At 30.8% G+C, this 17,563-nt stretch overlaps 1 protein-coding gene across 1 annotated transcript in view; it reads right to left on the reverse strand.

Annotated features, from left to right (window-relative positions):
- Positions 1-16,999, reverse strand: part of LOC130449028 (zinc finger protein 408-like) — a 135,324-nt gene extending 118,325 nt beyond the window's left edge. The window contains exon 1 of the mRNA XM_056786660.1: positions 16,573-16,999. The gene's annotated coding sequence lies outside the window, so the exon portion shown is untranslated. The remainder of the gene's footprint in view (positions 1-16,572) is intronic.
- Between the last annotated feature and the right edge of the window lie 564 nt (positions 17,000-17,563).

Raw genomic sequence — 17,563 nt, forward strand, 5'->3', positions numbered from 1 at the left:
AAATTTATAGAAAGAAATCTGGAAACGCTATATCGGGCGCTCATGGCAGCCATTTGTCGTATAATCTGTCTGTAAGAAATCTGGAAATGATAAAATGGGCGAACGTGGCAGTCATTTTCCAGATAATTTGTCAGCTCTTGTCTAAATGGTATAAAATAATATGGTGGATGTCTATTTTACAAGTAGAAGTGAATAAGGTCTTCTACAAAATCATGTAACAAACCTTCATTTACTGGAGCAAACTCAAGTTGAGCTCACTAGATATTTCTCAGTGAATTTATATCCTATATTAGCATTCCTGGGTTTATCAGCAAAAATTATAATTTTCTTTTGATACTGTATGTTAACTTCCCTGAAACGTCGCTCAAGTAATGACAATATTGATTATTAATATGCCCATTCAGAGTAAAAGAGCAGTCATAAGTAAATCATTTTTTTCTGAATATATTCTGGTCTTCATTTAAAGCCGTAGCCGTTTCACAACATTATAATCTTACAAAATCTTCGTAAAAAATTGTTTAAGGATTTGCATTTTCTACGTAAGAAATTTGTTTAACATTTCTACTAGGGATACCACTCTGCGTGATAATATGATGTGGAGAGTTCTGCAGACGTGCTTGTGTTTCAGCCCTATACAAAAACATGCTGAACAGTCTTGGAAATATTTTTTATTTGAAGTACAATCAAAGCAACAGCTATCAAAGTTGAGCTCATTCTCTGTAATAGAATTTTTCAAAGTGAAAAGACTCTCTGGTTTCAAGGTTAGGAATAGTTATTATATTTCGGAATACCCTCTATATTTCTTCAACTATTTGGAAAAGGAAAATTTAACATTTTTTCTCTACATTATTGATTGATTGATTGAAGAAGGAAATCACAATTGAACCACCCAAGAACGAAGAAAATCCTCTTTCAGCAAAATAATGTTTTATGTCACAAATTTGTGTGGGAAAATTGTTTTGTTCACTTAATTGAATATTTGAAAAATATTCATTACGATTCGATCAAATCTAGACTTTATTAGACATTTTCCTTGAGGCGGTTCTGAAAATATCCTGTAGAAGCTAAGCATAATTATTTGAAAATAGTCACAATAAACTCACAATCAATATAATCAAAACTGTAGTTAAATTATTTGTATTAACTTGAGAAAGACAAACCTTTAAGAGATACTAGTTTCATAGAAATACTATAATTTGATTAAATTTACCTTATTGTCATATATCCTATAGATGAATGTTCGGTATAGCTTATTAAATGCAGATCACATAATTTTGCATGAAGGAAAAACATTCATTCCTGTTTTAAGAAATAGAAATTCAATTAAGAAAATAGTCTGACCTCACAAGAAGCGCTTCACATGGATTCTCCGGAGAACAGTTAATTTTAATGAGAAATTTCAATTTTTTTAATGGAAAATTTACTTCAAAGAAGGAGTGGGATACCCAACATTAGTAGCTGCTTTACGTCCACTTAAGTCCTCACTGTTTTTGGTAGTCCAGGATTTGTCATATTACCAGTTTCCCTACCGATGAAATATATTGTTGATTCGCAAAATGGCTAAAAATAACCGAGTTTGAATAAGCCTTTATTATTTTTAATAATTTGTAATGTCTTTGTTTCCTTAAGATCCCATCACAAGGTAGGATTACCATGTGATGCCTTCACTATAACTACGTGTGTTGACATGATTCAGGAAGAGGTGATTAAACACGTCTTGATTAGTTCAAGTTTATATATTTTTTGTGCCGTATAGAATATATGTTTGTATTTCGCTGTGTCGTCGTCCTAGTCCTTATTTGGTAAAAAAATTTTTATTATCAAATGAAAATAAAGCTCCAATGCTCCAAGGATTTCGTTTCAAAACACAAGTGTCTCACGAAAAATTATTTCTTCTAATTAATCCGTTCAGGCATAAAAACGACATATTCTAAATAGCTAAGAAATTAAATTCTTAACTTAATCAACGACGTGTTTTTAAAGTATATGACTTGCAAATATGTACTATGTGTTCCGTATAAGGAGTACAAATTTAATGCGTTATTCTCCTTTTACATAACCACATATAAAAATGTAAATACGAGGCTTATTCAAAAACTAAATGCATCATGTTCATAACTATAACTATCTTGTATAATACAATATTATTACCTTTATAGTTTTTTAGAAATTTTGCAGTATAAATAATTGAGTAATTCTATCATTTCCAACCAATTCAAAGGAAATAATGTGAATTGTGTGTAATAAAGCAACAAAATGTATCATTTTAAGCGGTGAAAATCTCTGGATATTCGCCAAATAATTTGTAATCTTAAAACAAAATCTTGAGATAAACTAACAGACTGAGGACAGTGAACAAACTAAATGAAAGATTATGCTTAAGCTCCTTGTGGATCTACAAAACTAATGTTCCAATTCAGCCTTCCCACAAGACAATCCTTTCAAAGGTACTTATCACGTTCGCGTTACCTTACTAAACATAAAGTAACAGCCATATTAAGAAGATGAAAAGTTTTGACAAATAAAATATAACAAAATAACGAAATAGATGAGAAATTAAATAAAAATACCAGGACTAAAAGAGAAGTATTTACAAGAAGTGACAAAATAAACGGAGAATAATATAATGGGGAAAATCTGAAAATACTATGAGAGAAATATATGTAATTAAAAATTAATAAAAATGCCTATACCAGAATCAATATTTCATGTAATCAATATTTCTTCCAACGTCAATAAAATCTTCACAAGAATTAATACATTCAAAACCATCGAAAATCTTAATTAATTACTGTAGATAAAATTTTATTATTGTTATACATTTATTTATTTTTCTTATATTGTATTTGACGGAAAATATATTAAAGTTAGTCCACTTTGGCATTTCATTGCCACGTTCCCAATAATTAACCCCTCTTTTATATATATACAGGGTGATTCATTAAGAATGTCCAATCTCTGAACTGTAGATTAAAATTTATTGAACTTTTTAGAAGTAAATAACTCAATAACCGATTGAATTACATGAATCAAAGAAGAGTAATTTTTTTTTGTAGAATTTAACGCTTTGTGATATTTTTTAATTATTTTAGTTGTAAGTTTAGCCCAAAAAAAGTTTACTTTTCACTTATTTAATTAACACAAACAAGTGTAGCAAGCGCCCTATATTAGCAATGTTGAATTAGAGTGCAAATTATGATTCCTCATGCCAAAAAACGTAAAATTGCCAATTTTCAAAGAGAAATTGTGAAACAATAAAAAATTATTGCGAAAATCAAAATATAAATTTAAACTTTGAACGCCCCTAATCTCGGAAACTAGCAATATTTGCATAGGGCATGTTGATCAGAATCATCATATTTTGAGGTCTAGAATCTACAGTTCAGAGATTGGACATTCTTAATGAATGAAATTTATCATTTCTTGGACCTTTTGATATATTAATGCATCTAAATGTTCTTGATTTTAGGTCTCTGTTTCAAAATTAGTTTTTTTTATAGTTTTTAAAAGAAAGATAAATTTTGACGTTTCGATTTTTCTTTATCTATTTATCAAAATATTATATTGACCCCGACAATTTGCATGGCAAAACACTGCTCTGAATCATCAACTCGTTGTTATTTTTGATCGACTGTGAGAAAACGCAAAAAAGGTTTCTCATGCATATATTCATTCATAATTGTGAACACACTGCCTTCACGGCCTCAGCTATCAATTTCAATGTACGTTCAAATATAACCAATTTGTGAACTTTTTTGATGTATTCTGGAGTAACTACCTCAATTGGACAACCAGAACGTTCACCATCGTTGGTGTCTGAACGACCATGTTTAAATTCAGCAAAACAATAACAAATAATTCTTTCGATGGAGCAAAGACCCGGAAAACTCTTTTGAAGCCATTGCTAGGCTTGTACAGTATTTTTTTATCAAGAAGTAATGATAAATTAAGACACGAAATTGTTTTAAATCCATTGAAAATAACAAAAGTAGTTTCACTTAAATGGCTTCACTTTTTTGTGACTAATGGAAATGTCATGAAATAAAACACAGTCTTTTGAGTGCTAGTACTTCATAAACGTCATATAGATTCGACAAAGGCAGTGCCATCTGTATGTCAGTCACACGACTTATTAAGTGATGTTATATTTTGGTAAAGTATTCTAGTTACATCAAAAACTGTTTTACTAATATTTACAGTTAGCATTTTGTGTTTTATCAAAATTATAGAGTATAATAACGATCCATGAACACCACATGGGAGCACACTAAACTTGGAAGATTTTTTATTTCTGAAAGTATCACTATTTCTCACGAGCGCTGTAAGTGATTTCTAAATGTATTGAGGACTATTTCCTGAATATCTATGCACACACACACACACAGTTTCTGTTGGTAAATGGTGCTTAAAGCATTCGGCCAAATCTCCGTAGTAACTTAGGCAAAGGCAATTAAAAGGTTAAAACATACATTTTTCTTTTTATAAATGTACCTATATATACGGTTCGCACTTTGTAATCGAACTTTTAATCAATCCGGTAGCGTTTGCAAAGAAAAGTCTACCGAGACGGTCTACAACTTGCCAGAGAACACGTTAATTGTCGTCGGCGTCGTCGTCGAATGACGAACAATGTGGCACCGCTCTCTTCTCAGACAAAAGCAGGGTCTGCTAGCTGGTAGCGATAGAGAAGAGGGCGAGTTTACAGAAAACCTGAAGAAAACTTCGCGAAGTTTTGCATCAAAGAAAAGTGGCTTTTAGTAAAGGTTGCTGGATGGTGTGGGCAGGCATTTCAATAGAAGCAAAAACCGAGTTGGTTTTTATGGAAACGGGAGCTTGAGAGGCGAAACGATACATAGAAGAAATTTTAGTGGAATGCGTTATTCTCTACGTCAGTTTTATCGGCGTCCGCCCACACACCGCAGGTACATCAGTATTTACAGGATGTCGAAATTGTAGCTATGGATTGGTCAACCCGTAGCCCGGACTTGAATTCTATCGAACATTCAAATTATGGAATGAATTTAGAGAAAACTTAGGTCATCCTGCACCAGCAACGAAATCGGACTTCAAAACGGCGCTTACTGAAAAATGAAACTTATATGATCCATTAAAAAGTGATTGGAAGCTGATTGGTTAATTTCATGTAAATGATTATTTTAACTTTGTATTTCTGTTGTTGTTAATTATAACCCTTTTTCATTATTTAAGATTCCCTTTGGTTTGATATTTTTCCTTTATATAAAAATAACTCAATAACAACAAAGACCACTCATTATAAGATTAAGTGAAATGACTTAGAGATGTTAAAATCAGATTTTTTGCTAGTTTCCATCACGAGTGTAGTAGTTTCTGATGGTGAACGGTGTCAAATACCTTTGCTAAATCTACGTACAATTTCCAGTAGTTTTTTCTATTGATTGCATTATCCTCCGTTATGAACTTGTATACTATATATACAGTGCTTTTCAGATAAAAGTATCCACCTTTAATAACTTTTGTAATACTGGTATTTAGAAAAAATCCAAAAACACGTCAATTTATGTTGGAAGGGGCAAGGATTATGGCTTATTTAAACTTACTGGAAAAGCCACCCCCTCACCCCTAGCAGCATCCCCTTTATTTTTTTTAGTTACTTTTCATATTTTTCATGTAAAATTTGGATACTCCTCTTTGAGCTGATTTCAAAAATGTATAATACTTGTAGGTTAAAGTGGTTAGTTTATGAGATAAACAATTTTTCTTTTAAGAGCACAAATTTTACTTATTATTTACTTTCACCTTATTTGCCTGTACTAAAATGGGTTGTACAACAGTTCAAACTCTTTAATCTTTTTAACTGTGCTATTTATTATGAAGTTACAATAAGTGTTCATTCACTTCCATACAATGGTATAATCTATTTTGAAATGCCTCTCTGACATTGCTTAATACGGCTGGATTTAATTGTCGACATTCATTTTCTATCCTCTCTCGTAAATCATGCAGAGATTCTGCTTGGGTAGCATAAACTTTTGTTTTTAAATACCCCCATAAAAAGAAGTCTAGGGGTGTTAAATCCGGTGACCTAGGTGGCCACTCCATCATCTGCCCCTTTCTACCTATCCAACGAGCGGGGAATGTTTCGTTTAAAAATTGTCGGACAGGCATAGCATAGTGTGGGGGAGCTCCGTCTTGTTGAAATACCAGTAAATCTTCGGAAAGGTTATCATCATTTTCTATTATTGTTGTAATACGTGGGTCAACCCCTTCCCTGACTAACTCAAGATATGATTCACCATTTAAATTTCCGTTGATGAAGAAAGGTCCGACAATGTGGTCACCTAGGATATCACACCAAACGTTTAACTTTTGGGGATGTTGTGTATGGAATTCACGCATAATATGTGGATCACTTTCAGCCCAATATCTACAATTATGCCTACTTACTAAGCCATTTAATGACCATGAGCATTCATCAGAAAAGCAAATATTGTTTAACAATTGTGGATTGTTATTGATAATTTGCGTCATTGATTCGCAAAACTCTAGACGACGATCAAAATCATCTTCATTCAACTCGTGCACCAACTTAACTTTGTATGGGTGGTACTTGAATTTATGTAGAACTCGGAAAACTGTAGAAGATGAAACACCGATCGCTCTACTTATTGTTGACAACGATTGGGGCTGTTGAGCCTCTAAGCTGACTTGCCCTAAAATTGCCACTTGGATTGCTTCGTTATTTACGAGTCCCTCTCGCTTATGCACTTTATTGCAAACAGACCCTGTTGTGGTAAATTTCTCCATCAGTTGAATTACATACTTATGAGTTGCATGTCTTCCGTCATGTAATTCGTTAAATATTCTAACAGCAGCTCTTGCACAATTATTATTTTGGTAGTATAAACCTACAATTTCAATTCATTCTTGCAAAGAGTAAACCATTTCAGAGAAACAAAATAAATAATGTATCAAATTACACTATCAATAGTGACTACAAATTCTAGTTGACAATGTCAAACTTTAATAAAAAGTAGAGTTTTTTGTTGTTTGGATAGGTAGAAAGGGGCAGATGATGGAGTGGCCACCTAGGTCACCGGATTTAACACCCCTAGACTTCTTTTTATGGGGGTATTTAAAAACAAATGTTTATGCTACCCAAGCAGAATCTCTGCATGATTTACGAGAGAGGATAGAAAATGAATGTCGACAATTAAATCCAGCCGTATTAAGCAATGTCAGAGAGGCATTTCAAAATAGATTATACCATTGTTTGGAAGTGAATGAACACTTATTGTAACTTCATAATAAATAGCACAGTTAAAAAGATTAAAGAGTTTGAACTGTTGTACAATCCATTTTAGTACAGGCAAATAAGGTGAAAGTAAATAATAAGTAAAATTTGTGCTCTTAAAAGAAAAATTGTTTATCTCATAAACTAACCACTTTAACCTACAAGTATTATACATTTTTGAAATCAGCTCAAAGAGGAGTATCCAAATTTTACATAAAAAATATGAAAAGTAATTAAAAAAAATAAAGGGGATGCTGCTAGGGGTGAGGGGGTGGCTTTTCCAGTAAGTTTAAATAAGCCATAATCCTTGCCCCTTCCAACATAAATTGACATGTTTTTGGATTTTTTCTAAATACCAGTATTACAAAAGTTATTGAAGGTGGATACTTTTATCTGAAAAGCACTGTATAATAATTTCAATTTAATAAATATTTAATGAAATAGTGAATAATTTGAGATACGTGACATCAATATGTGACAAATTAAGTTCTAGTTTATGGAACAACTGGTGACCTCATACTGTTAACTACACCAACACACCATAGGAGTAAACTGTATTTTTTTTTCCAAGGAAGGTAAGAAGGAAGTTCTTATTACTAAGGGCTACTGAGACCGAGACTAACGGACGGAAAACAAACAGGATGCGGCCTTTTAGACCTGCATTTCGGCTTTCAGAAAGAGCCGAACAACAACCGGAGCAATCCAGAAGGTGGTCGAGACCTTTTTGGAACTGGACAGACAATGCTAGGCGTTCCCAGACTACTTGGCCCAAGTGTTGGAGGATTACCTGGGAAACAGGCGGATAATCTACGAGACCACAGAAAGACAGAAGTCTAGACGAATTGCTCAAGGATCTATACTGGAGCCGGACCTATGGCATAGTCCGCTTAGACTGAAATTACCTTTTAGCGGGCTTATTCATGCTTACGGCGCTTAAACTGGAACAGACAATAAGTAAAAACTGAGCTGATGTTTTTCACAAGGAAAAGGATATAAGCTGGACTGCCCATTGGGATCGGGACAAACGAAATTGAGTCTAGATGCGAAATAAAGTATTTGGGAATGACCTTAGATACGAAGATGTCTTTCTAGCCCCTACATACGGAAGACAGCTCAAAAAGCGGCCGAGAGGACAGCATTTTTGAGTCGCTTATTTGCAAATATTAACGAATCACGGCTGAAGAAACGAAGGCTTCTGATAGCGACAACTCACTCAATTCTTCTGTATTGGGCGTAGCTCTGAAAATAATGAAATGCTGCGAAGCGATGACGATGGTACAGAGACAAAATGCACTGAGAATCGCCAGCTCCTACCGGAGTGTCGCTGCACAAGATGTCCTAGTGGTGGCGGGTACAATTCTCGTGGACATGCTCTTTCGAACGTAAGAGGAAATACAGAATCTGCTCAGATATAACACGACAGGATTCGGCAACAATAGAACGCACTAGAACAATACGGACGTGGCAACAACGATGGACAGAAGAGAAATCAGCTGAATGAACGCGACGACTAAAAGAACTTAGACTGTGGACCGAAAGGAAGTGTGGAGACATGAACTTCTACATTACCTAGCTACTTCCGACGAATAAAGTACAAATATTTGAGTGTACGTATTGTGGAAACGATGTAATGCTGAGCACACGTTCTTCGTGTGTAACCACCTGGAGGGTTTAAGAGAGGAAGTAGAGGAGCAGCATAAATCCTGATAATATCAGTGCAGCAACACCTGAAGCATAAATCCTGCAGGTGATGCTGCACAAGCTAGAATGTTGGCAACTGATTGCTACATAAACAGAGATAATTCTTAGTCAAAAGAATGTAGACGGATTCCTGTAAGACGTTATCATAGAAACGTAACAAACGTAACATTATACATGGACAGACCCACCAACTAAAAGTAATATCCATGATTGGACTGAGATGACAGAAGATGGCGGTTTAGTGGGTAGGCTACGGGAGTCTCACATATCCAGCAGCTCTCCTGGTGGAATCCGTCACTTGGATTCCGCATCTTCTTAAAAAACAAAACTCTATTTTTCCAGACCAAGCAAAGATCAATGCAGAGTAGGTATGTATACTACAGGAAGTCGTGAAATAAGTTTAGAAGTACATACAAGACAAGATAACTCCGTTTCTTAAACAAAGGTCAAATACCTATAGATATACCATTTATAATAGGGTCACAACGAGGTTTTAAGTGAAATGAACTGAAAAGAGGGAGTTGTGAGATTGCGAGTTAGCTATATTGCTACTTTGAAGCTTTACCAAAGAAGGTCGAACTTATTGTTGGCTACAACAATAGATTTGCGATCAAAATTAGATTTAATATGTTTTGAGAGCACTACAAAGAATTGGATAATTAAAAATAACAAATTTCAAGTCCGTTGTTATGAGTATACCTAAGTATAACAAGATGTGATTTGATTCAAAAAATTCTGCCTTTGCTAATATTCTTAAAAAAGTTGGGTAAATTTTTTTTATTGGAAAATATTAGATCCGCTGGAGAAAGGAGAACAATCCATACAAACTTCATGATGTTTTTCAGAAGAATATGTTTGACTAGATAAGTTATGTATATGTTATCAAAAATATATTAGCAGAGTAGCTGTAGGCTGGTGAAAATTTTTTCAAAGTTATAGATTTTTATTTTAACAAATTTAATGAAAATTTCTAAGATTAATTCTAGTTTGCAAATTTGCAGTATTATTATTTCCTGTTGGGTATACTGTAGATTATTAACAAATAATATTTGAACTGACAATGACACACAATATTCTTATTTTTTGTTTATTTTCAATAAGTATGTTTAGACATCTAATATATTTCTATACAAAACACGCATTTTGAAATTTAATTTCTACTAAAAATGCATAAGTAGAAAGATCTAAACAAAAAACACAATTTAAAATGGAACGACTTATTTCTAAGCTCATATTACGTACGCTTTAGAATTTTTTCAATTCTTTTGCTACTTCTGACGAATTTTGAGTTTTCCGTGTTTATGCAACAACATAAGATATTTTTAATAATTACTCTTAGGCGTCCAATATTTCTTTGAACAAAACAGGCAATTTAAAATTTCGACATAACCAAAAATGGAGAAATACAATTTTCACAGAGAACATACTTTAAAACGGAACGATTCACTTTGATAATATAATATTAGAAATATTATAATAGATAAAAAAATTTATATATAGCTGTTTTTATAATTTTTTTCTGCTTCTGCTTCAGAAATATAACATTGGACCATTTTTTATTAATAAACAATTAAACAACTAATATAAAATATTTTTTCCTCAAACTATATAAGTGTGAATAATGATTTTTAATAGCAATATTATTTCTTAACTAATTATATAATCCATCAAAATTTGAAAAAATCGATTCCAAATAATTGAAAATTAAAATACGGAAAATTTTTTTAATCATAATTTTCTCTGGAAAACAGAGCAAAAAAAAATCAAAAATATTGATTTTCTCTATTATTTTAAAACAACTTTATTAACAAATTACCTAAAAAATGCATCAACTATGTTAATCACTGCCATTGTTTAATGCCAAAACATTTTTAATTATGCAATAGTTACATAAAGTCAGTCAGATAAATTTTGACATTTCGACTTTTCTTTAAGTCTTTATTAAAATATGATATTGACACTAACAATTTGCTTATTTACATTGATCTATAGTTCACCTTCATCATGAATATCAACTGAATGAATGAGGATAAAATCAACTTATGACTTTGCTCCAATAAGAAAAATTAATTTTTCCTTGGTTTTCACATCTCAAATATATTAAATTTATTAGAATTTACCAAATAGAGCTATAAATTTTACTTAAATTATTTAGATCTTTTTTATCATTTATAGCTTTTTCGTTCTTATGAATGTGAACCATTTCTAAAAAGTATGTTTATCGTGTATTAGATTCCGTTTCAAGAATTTTTGAATCTTTATAATTGAATTTATGTTTTTTTGATATTTCATGGTTCGTTAATGCAGTTCTATTTTTTGTATCGTATTGATGACCTCTTAGTCTATATTCTAAATACTAAGATGTTTGCCCTATGTATCCTTCTACATATGGTAAAGAAAAATGTTTTATGTTTTGATGATTCGTTTCTGTTTTGTTATTAAATTGATTGTAGTATCTGTTTATTCTTTTCTTGAATATATTATTTATAATTTTTTCCGGATAATTATTTTCTTTCAATGCATTTTGCTTTTTGAATAGCTAAGCATCTAAATTCAGGATCTGATAGTTGGATAGATCTATCAGTCAAACTTTTATTACTGATCTTATTTGTGACATAGGATGACACGAATTTAAGTTTAAATATCTTGAGGACCAAGTTGGTTTCGTATCTGTTCTTATGTTATTGTTAATTTTGTCTAATGTGACATCAAGCAAATTTTGCTAAACCTCGATTGTGAATTGAAGTTTTTCTTGATAAGAATTGAATTTTTTACTTATGTTTTCAATTTGATTCTTTAGTACAGCAGTAATGCAATAAATATGATATTGGTATAAGTCATAGAGGACATTATACATTATCCAAATATTTCACTAAATTGAAATCTAAAACACCAAAAAACAAAAGTAGTAATATTATATATCAAGTGCCTTGCACTAATTATGACGCTGTCTACATAGGGCAAACATCTCAGTATTTAGAATATAGACTAAGAGGTCATCAATACGATACAAAAAATAGAACTGCATCAACGAACCATGAAATATCAAAAAAAAACAAATTCAATTATAAAGATTCAAAAATTCTTGAAACGCAATCTAATACACGAAAAAGGGAATTTCTAGAAATGGTTCACATTCATAAGAACGAAAAAGCTATAAATGATAAAAAAGATCTAAATAATTTAAGTAAAATTTATAGCTCTATTTGGTAAATTCTAATAAATTTAATTGATTGATTGATATATATTTGAGATGTAGAAACCAAAAAAAAAATTCATTTTTCTTATTGGAACAAAGTTCTAAGTTGATTTTATTCTTATTTTGATATTCATGATGAAGGTGAACTATAGATCAATGTAAATAAGCAAATTGTCAGTGACAATATCATATTTTAATAAAGACTTAAAGAAGTCGAAACGTCAAAATTTATCTTTCTTTTAAAAACTAATTTTGAAACAGAAGAGACCTAAAATCAACAACGAACATTTAGATGCATATATGTATATATATATATATATATATATATATATATATATATATATATATATATATATATTCACGAAGATGAAAATTTATAGATATTTATACCTTCTACCCCATTTTTTATGCCAATGGAAAAAATTTGTTAGTTGACAATTGAAAAATAGTGATTTAACTTTTTTTTACGGGGCTCGATTCCTTCAAGTGTTAAGAAGAAACTAGAATAAAATATCCTGCTATTTCTGACAAACTTTGGGCTTCATATATTTATCCTAAAACACGAAGTATTTCTTATAATTCTTTGTGCGTAAGATGCAATCTGAAATTTTACTTCAAAGAACACAATTTAAAACAAAATGATTCATTATTAAATTCTTATTACGTACGTTTTACACTTTGGATTCCGCTGGATCAACTATGGTTAACTCATTCAAATTAAAATTTTTTACACTTTTTGACAAACTTTAGGCTTTCTATGGTTATTCAGAAGCACCTGTTATAACCCTTACACATCTAATATTTTTTAAGCAAATCAGTTTGAAATTTCATTGCGACGCAACTAAAAATGCATAAATATGAAAGAACAATTTAAAATTAAATTACTCATTCTTGAATCCATTTTAAGTACGCTCTAGATTTTCATCAATTGATTCCGATGGATTTATGAATTAACTTATTTAAATTGGAGTCTCCTTCTCTTTCCGACAAACTTTGAGCTTCCTATGAAAATTTCCAATCCTCGCAGTAGAGCGATAGAAATATCATGAAACTCTGAAGAGTATGGTGAGTAATTTATTATAAGAGAAATTGAAATTTTTTCTTCAATATAACATGGCAACTTTCTTTAATTTAAATGTGTGGAAAGAAGATATTTTACAATGTAGTTCAATTTTTTTCATAAAAATTCTGTTCTAGGAAACCTGATCGTAAAAGTAAAAAATGCGTTTCAATTTTTTACATCAATATTCCTAAAAATAAGATTGACTAAGATAACTGGACAAAGTATCTGATAATATACAAAAAAGTAGGCTCAACTTTATTAAACAGGAAGTACTTCGATTTAAAAATTTTACAAGCTTAATAATCCAAAATAAATCGAAAATGAAGATATGATAACTCGTGTCTTTTTTGAGTTATTGATACTAGAAGTTAGATAGGGATACTCAGGATATTTACCTTATATTTTGGAATCCTGTAGAAATAATTATTATCTAACAAAAAGGCGACAAAACATCTTGAAATCATTATACAGTAATGCTTTATCAAGTTCATGAATTTAATAGCTTATTCAGTATTTCTAAATATAATACAAAAAAAATCAACCAAGTACTGTTATCTCGAAAACGAAGCAAATATCTAAAATTTATCGGTTATATAATTTTGGGTCAATTAAAAAAATTGCATGATCAATTCGTAATCATGTCCTGTATAGGAATATTCAATTATTTTTCTATGTATAAGCTGAAAAAAAATTAGTTAAAAAATTAGAAAAACACACTTAGATAACAAAAAAATTTAGTCTAGAGTATAAATAACAGTTAAATGAACTGAAAAATACGTTTCTTTATCAGACCATACTAAAAATAAGGAAATAACTTTTCAACACCTCAAATAAAGGTGAAGTGATTATTTAAACATATAATTTTAATTGGAAAAAGTGTGAAGGGCTTAACAAGATGATTTTGTAATAAGCACTCATATCAGTAGATCGAAGATTGTTTGGAGAAATGTTTTGGCTTTCCAGCCACTCTGCACCTATTTCTAGAAAACTATACATCTCATTACTCTACTGTGAAAATACGTGGACTTCTCCCAGAGGAGGCTAATTTTCTAATGTTTTTATGTTCCACTTCCCAAGGTGTTAGCGTCCTTCAAGACACCTTCGTTGAGTAGATGCTCTGCGGTCTTACAACCTCCTTGATATTTAGGCTACTTTTAGTCTTTATAAAATTATCAAATTTTAATAAAAACTGAAAGTAGAAGGCCTTTAGACTAGAGACATCTAGCCCGAACAAGAGTTTGTTATACCACTCTAATGAGACGTAATAACGTCGAAACTCCTTAGTGGAGATAGTTGAGGTATTAGCCAGGAAAGGAGGTTGTTTTCTCCTTTGAAGAACGGCATACATTTTATTTCAATAAAAAATCGGTACATATAAGAGACTGAAGCATACAATTACATGTGTTGCAATTTACTTTCAGTTTTCATTTTCAAAATATTAGAGTCCGTTATTATCTTTGAACAAAATTATTAATATTTACTTCATTCTGTAAATTGATGTTTCAATTTTTTACATCAATATCACTAAAAATATATTATCTAGTTGTAGTATTAAGGTGGCGATATGATATAATGAAAATAGTGATATTTTTTTGATATTTTGATTAAATAAATTTTTCTAGCAAAAAAATAGCATTAACTTTACTAAACAGTATAATTGATTTTAACGAAGTAAGGTAATCATTTCTTCCACTGAAAAATAATATCTAAATCTGCTAGAAAGAATAACATGATGTTTCACACAAGAATGTCGTTGATTGAAGGAAATATGCTGAACAAACATTTATTTTTTTCGATGTTGAGCTGAGGAGTTATAACAGCAGAAGGGAAACAACGTTCACTTTAAGATAATTGGACAAAGTATCTGATAATAAACAAAAAAGTGGGCTCAACTTTACTAAACAGGAGGTGCTTAAATTTCAAAATTTTTTAAGATAACTAGCGTCGTTTTTGAGTTATTGACACTCGAAGTTGATAGTTTGGAATTAGGATATATACCTTATATTTTGAAACCCTGTAGAAATAATAAATATCTAGTAGAAAGACGACAAGACTTATTTAAATCCTTATAAAGTAATGCTTTATCAAGTCATTTCATTAATTGAATGGTTTATTCAGTATTTCTAAACATAAAACAGAAAAAATCAACCAAGTATTGTTATCTCGAAAACGAACCAAATATAGAAATTTTATCGGTATAATATAATTTTGGGTTAATTAAAAAAACTGCATGATCAAATCGTAGCACCACCGAAATCGTAATCATGTCCTGTATAGAAATATTCAATTATTTTTCTATGTATAAGTTGAAAAAAAAATTGTTATTGCTATACTAGAATTTACGTGTAAATTAATATCGTACCGATTATAAACTATTTCTTGTTGATACATACGTAGGTAATTTAAAAATATGAAATACAAAATATGTGTATATACAATAAATACGAGAATAATTTTTAATTAGTGAATAACTGAATTGTTTTTCATGTCACCAATATAAAATACATCAGTTTTATATTTCGTATAAAAAGAAATCTTATTACGAATATACCTGTAGTTATAATTCTTCAAACTAACCTATGAAATGAAACATGTTTATACAATTTAATTAACCCCGTTTAATTGGAAATAATTATGGGAATTATTTATAGATTTATATCAACGTATACAAATTGAATGGCAAAACTGCTGAAACTACATTAAGTATTGCTACATTCATTGTTATATTAACAAATAATATTATGTAAATAATTACCCAGGCAACGTTTTCAATAAATTAGATAGTTGGTATAATGTAAACAAAAATTTATTTCGCATAAACTCATTCATTGAAATCTGAAATGAATATTCTAAGATCCTTTGTTTGAGATCATGAATGGTACCTGACTTAATAATTACATTAATTGATATTTCAATTCATTGATATCGAATAATACAAAACATTTTGAATTAAATTATTTGGACAATGTATAGTTATATTTGCTGACAATTCAAAATCGATTGGTAATATCATGGTAAATTACAGTTAATTAAACTAATGAAATTGAGAAAATTAAATTAAATCTTCGAGAAAACTTGTATAAGATAAATTATGTTTTGTTCAATTATCAAAAATAACCTCGATCAGAATTTTAAACAGCAAAATTAACGTTTATTTACTAATTCTAGTAGTTGTCAGATCTTTTTAAAAATATTTTTGATAGTTTAAATATTGTCCCGATAAATTAGAACCATACTCGGCTGTCAACGGAGTTGCAAATTATATGTTTAGAAGCATGTGCGAAATTACGTTCATCTATACCGGAAGTAATATTATAAATAAGATCTTGTTCATACCTTTCTGTCATTGATTACGCAATGCGTCCGAAAACGCACTAAAATCACAGCACACTGAATGTAATTGAAGCAGCCAACACTGATTTGTAAAATCGAAGTTTCGCATTAGACGTTTTAATAATTAGGAACCACCGTCACCCGCCGATTTCTAACGGTACTGTCAACAGTGTCGGCGTAGGCACCCGGAACCACAATATGGCGGCACTGCGTTCGCACGTGTTAGCAACAAATACACAAGATTATGATATTGAAGTAAAAGTATGTATTAGTAGTGGGTGGCTGTGACTGTTTTTATTCTGTCGCTCTAACCTGCCATGGCGTGACGTCGATCGTCGACTGTCTAGAGCGGCTAAAGCGATGTCAGTAGCTGGTAGTGTCGGACCACTTCAAATGCAACGTTGCCGATTAACTTGTATGAAAAATTGGTGCGCTCGGGATGGATTATACTGGTCGATTTCTAAAAGATAATTGACAAGGATTATATATTGCAAGTTTACAAATAGGACTGTTATATACTTTACAATCCGGTTAATAAAAGTTTACAAATGAAACCGATTAAATGAAAGTTCACTATTTATATTGTTTAAATCGATATTTAATAAACGGCATTACAAGGGGCGACGAAATAATAAATAATAAATATTTTAAATAAATTACTAATCTGTTATTAATTATCATCAAAAATAAAAAGAACTTATACTACACGTAAACGGTATAAGGCGTAGTAACCCTATTGTGATATTTTAAAGAAAAAGGAATGTTATTGCCAAAACATATCCGTTTCAACCATTATCTTGTCTGTTTTATATATCGTTGTTCCAGAGAAACAATGACTTAAATCCAAAAATGTGTCATATGTTACCTTCCTTCAATGAAACGCCACAAAATAGTTTCCAAAAATCTTATTTTCTTTCTTTTTATTAAGGACCTATTAAGGACAAATGGAAATACAATAATTCCATAAATTCGTAAAATGATGATTATGAGGGTC

The sequence above is a fragment of the Diorhabda sublineata genome, chromosome 9, assembly GCF_026230105.1.
Source record: "Diorhabda sublineata isolate icDioSubl1.1 chromosome 9, icDioSubl1.1, whole genome shotgun sequence".
Classification (NCBI taxonomy): Eukaryota; Metazoa; Arthropoda; class Insecta; order Coleoptera; family Chrysomelidae; genus Diorhabda; species Diorhabda sublineata.